The 4,703-nt window shown below is 48.2% G+C and overlaps 1 protein-coding gene across 2 annotated transcripts in view; it reads right to left on the bottom strand.

The window, feature by feature from the left end:
* The window catches only part of Gpt2 (glutamic--pyruvic transaminase 2), a 34,274-nt gene that overhangs the window by 25,963 nt on the left and 3,608 nt on the right, over window positions 1-4,703 (bottom strand). The window contains exon 1 of one of the 2 annotated variants that reach the window (XM_031340664.1): window positions 2,080-2,524. The exons of the other annotated variant lie outside the window; for it this stretch is intronic. The gene's annotated coding sequence lies outside the window, so the exon portion shown is untranslated. Of the gene's footprint in view, window positions 1-2,079; window positions 2,525-4,703 lie in introns of those variants that run through there. 2 annotated transcript variants of the gene reach the window in all.

Raw genomic sequence — 4,703 nt, 5'->3', positions numbered from 1 at the left:
AAAAAAAAAAAAAAAGGACAGTGGGCTCCAGAAAGAAAAACAGCTGCCACCTAAGTTTTACATACACCCCTAAATTACAAGGCATAGTGGGCCAAGAAAAGAAACCTAGAAAAGGCCCCAGGGTTTCAGAGCTCAAGTCTCTGAAAGGTGTGTCTGGGAGACAGGGGACCCTGCAAGTGCCTTGTGTCCCATTTTTTGAGCTATTCAGAGATGGCTAATATGGAGCATTATTCCTGGCAGTCAAACACCGCTAGTCCACAGCAGGTGGTAGCACCACTTGCTGACAAGGCTGGGTCAGAGCGAGAGCAGGAGAGAAGGGCATGTGGCTGCAAGGCTCAGCCCATAGGCAGGAGCCAACAAGGCTGGGAGTCGGGGGAGATACGAGGCACCTACCTCCCTAAGTCACAGCGTACAAAGGGCATGCCCGAGCACTGGCCCGGGTTCCTGTTGAGAGCCCTGCATCAGCCTTTAAGTCACTGGAGCCTTCAAGCCTACAGCTATTGGGCATAGATGACTTCTATGGTATCGCCACAGCCTATTCTTCAGTTAAAAAATAAATCTGCCACAGCTCTGAAGGCCAGGACTCAACACACAGCTGTAGGCCTGGGCCCTGGGCCAGCCCAATACAGGAGGAGATAATGCCTGGAATCTAGCCCTGGAAGTCCCTTCTCTGTACCCTCCCCTGGCACTATTCAGCCAATTCAGGGCTTGCTGACGCCAAGCCTGGGAAGCCGAGGCACCTCTTCCTTGCGTCTTTGTGCCTACAGACCCTTTGCATGACAGATGAGCCTCGGACAGGAAACTGGCCCCCTTGAATAGACAAGCAGACCACTCCACATAGCCAAGAAGAGCCACTCAGAAGAGTGTTCTGGGCACACAGGGTCTACATGGGTTGGGAAATACCAAGGAGCCCCAGAAAGATTCTGGCCCGAAGTGCTTATCCAGGCCTGTATGAACACACAATAGTGCACTACACTGCCCCCAGCGCAGAGCCTCGACAGGGAGCCTAACAGGCCTGCAGTGTGAGTTCCTCGGTCTGATGCACCTGTACATGTACAGCTCCCAAGTGCATCCCAGGCAGCACAGGGAGGGTCCAGGGAAGGGGCGGAGCTCTGCCTGCTACTTTCACTTCTGCAGGGGTGGAAGGTGGTGAAACACATCTTCAGACGAAAAGGAAGATTTATCATTGTTCTTCCGGTCCACAGTCCAACCGCATTGAAGGCCACAGGACTGGTGGACAAGTCAAACGGGAGCAAGGCAAGACAAAAGAAGTAATCAACAAAACAGGAAGGCTGAGGAGATGCTCAACTGGTAAGGTGCCTGGGTCACAGGTGCAACAACCTGAATTTGATCCCCTGAATCACATTTACAAAATAACCAAAACAAAACAAAACAAAAAAAGCAACCTCAAATGCAATGGTGTATGCTTATAATCTCAGTACAGGGGAGGTGAAGACAAGGGAACTCCTGGGGTTCATCAACCTAGATGAATCAATGAGCTCCAGGCCAGCGGGAGCCCTTTCTCAAAGTCCAAGGTGTACAGCATCTAAAAAGTGATAGCAATGTTGTCGTATGGCTTCCAATGCACCCTACACATGTGTGCACCTGAACATGCAAGAAAATGCACGCACACACACACACATACACACACACGAAAAGTGCTATTTAAAAAAGATGGTGTAAGCCGGGCGGTGGTGGCGCACGCCTTTAATCCCAGCACTTGGGAGGCAGAGGCAGGCGGATTTCTGAGTTCGAGGCCAGCCTGGTCTACAGAGTGAGTTCCAGGACAGCCACGGTTACACAGAGAAACTCTGTCTCGAAAAACCAAAAAAAAAAAAAAAAAAAAAAAGATGGTGTTGCATGCCTTTAATCCCAGGGTTTGGGAGGCAGAGGCAAGTACAGGCTTTCTCAGAGGCTAAAAGATGGCACCAGATCCCCTGGAGTTCAATTTAGAGATGGTGGTGAGCTTCCCGGTGTGGGTTCTGGGAATCCCCTGTAAAAGCAGCAACCGTTCTTAGCCTTCTCTCCAACTCCCATGCTGCACACCTCCCACACACACACACAGTCAGTTATACATACCCCAGTAAGGCTGGAGAGAAGGCAGGGATAAAAACAAGTTGGTTTCCTTGTTCAAGGGATGGCCTTCAGGAGACCATGCTGAGGAAGGCTACAGCCTCCCTGTGGTTCAACAAATATTCCTAGTACAGTAAATAAGGAGCTTGAGAGCAAGAGAGGGTAGGGGCGGAGACCAAACAAAGGGAAAACCCAAAGCAAATGCAGGAAGTGAAGAATAAGAAGTGGTACAGAGGCTGCAGAGATGGCTCAGAGAGGAAGAGGGTGTCACTGCTTTGACAGACAACCCGAGTACGGGACCCAGCACTCATGCCCAGCGACTCACAACCCCCTGCTACTCTAACTCTACACCTCTAGCTTCTGTGGACACCTCTATTCACATGTTCACGTGTGCACACATACACATGCACACACATACACACACACACACACACGCACACAGACACACACAGAGACATACACACACATGCACACACACACATGCATACACACAATGCACACACACAGACACACACAACGCACACAGACACACACGCACACACAGAGACACACACATATACATACACAGGCACACATGCACACACACACAGACACACACACATACGTACATACATACACAGACACACACACAGACACACACACAGACACAAACATATGCACACACATACACACATGCACACACACGCATACAATGCACGCACACACACACACAGAGACACACAGGCACACACATATACACACAGACACACACACAGACACACACATGCACACATACACACACAGAGACACACATACACATGCACACATACATACACACATGCACGGGTGCGCATACACACATGCACGCACACACATACACACACACATGCGCATGCACACACATACACAATACACATACACACATGCATACACACACATACCTATACACACATACACGCACATGTGCGCACACACACACATGCACACACGCACACATAAACACATACACATGCGCACACACAAACAAATCTTAACCAAAAGTGGGTACAGTAAAGGAGTCGGGCACAGGGGGAAACTGAGGCCTTCCCAGACCCCAGAAAGTTTTTATGAAAGGCCCCTAAGTCCCAGACTCAAATGAACAACTAATCAGACTAGCGCAGGCAGGAAGTCCTGAAAGAAGCGCTGGAAACAAAATCCAAAGAGATCCCACAGGTCCTGAAAACAGGTTCATTTCACAGCCTTAGCACAGGGTTCATGTCAACAACAAACCTCCTCTACAACACCTAGGAGTGATCATGTCCTTCCTTTTTTATTTCCTTCTTTCTTTCCTTTTTTTTTTCATTCATGCAGACAACAAGAAAAGTCAAGATTTATAAGGAATGGGGTTGGAAAGGTAACTAGACTCATCAGGAATTAGTACTCCTTGCTCTTACCAAAGACACAGGTTTGGTTCCCAGCACCCACACAGCAGCTCACAACAGTACATACCTGCAGTTCTGGGAGAATCTGACACCCTCTCCTGGCTTCACAGGCACCAGCAAATATGGGGTGTACAGATAGACAAACAGACAAAACATACATACACATAATAAATAAATCTAAAAAAAATAAGATTTGTGAGTGTGATGGTTTATATATTCTCAGCCGAGGGAGTGGCACTATGAGGAGGTGTGGCCTTGTTGGAGTAGGTATGTCACTGTGGGTGTGGGCTATAAGGCCCTCATCCTAGCTTCCTGGGAGTCAATCTTCCACTAGTAGCTTTCAAATGAGGATGTAGAACTCTCAGCTCCTCCTGCACCATGCCTGCCTAGATGCTGCACTGCTCCCACCTTGATGATAATGAACTGAACCTCTGAACCTGTAAGCCAGTCCCAATTAAATGTTGTCCTTATAAGAGTTGCCTTGGTCATGGTGTGTGTTCAGAGCAGTAAAACCCTAACTAAGACAGTAAGTAAAGCTGAATTCTTTCCATTCAGGATCATTTATTATAGCAAAGATACAACTGACCCTGAAAGCCGCACACCGAGAGATTCAGAAAGGGCAGTCTTCCACACTTTTTATCCTCACAACTACACAATGATGTCAACAAAAGTGACCAGCCTTTTCTAATTCTAAACGTTCTTCCCTGGGTGAGCTTTTGTTCTGTTCTGCATCCTTTGTATGCGTTCCTGTAGGTGCACGTGTGTGTATGTGTACAAGTGGAGGTCACAGGCCAACCTTGGGGGTGGTTCCTCAGGAGCCAGCCACTTCAAGTTTCCAGCCACTTCAAGTTTGAGACAGGGTCTCTCATTGGTTAGAGTAGGCTAGCAGCTGGTCAGGGAGGCCCAGCGACCCTCCTGGGTGTGCTTCACCAGCACTGAAATGACAAGCACACACCACCATGCCTGGCTTTTCATTTAAGTTCTGAGGATCAAACACAGGTTTACCTAGCAAGCACTTTCTATTTTTAATCTTTGAGACAGAATGTTCCTATATTGCCCAGGCTGGCCCTGAATTCCTAAACTCAAGTAACCCCCAGGTTTCAGACTCCTAATAAATAGGTAGAATACAGGCCCCAGCCACCACACCTGGCTGGTGTTTACTTTTACAACTGGAAAAGTAAAGCCATTCCTTCACTTTACTGCACCAAGCCCTGATCCTTGTCCTTAAAA

The sequence above is a fragment of the Mastomys coucha genome, unplaced genomic scaffold (genome assembly GCF_008632895.1).
Source record: "Mastomys coucha isolate ucsf_1 unplaced genomic scaffold, UCSF_Mcou_1 pScaffold22, whole genome shotgun sequence".
Classification (NCBI taxonomy): Eukaryota; Metazoa; Chordata; class Mammalia; order Rodentia; family Muridae; genus Mastomys; species Mastomys coucha.
Note: the sequence above shows the minus strand (reverse complement) of the source record. Positions and strands in the feature narration are given on the sequence as shown.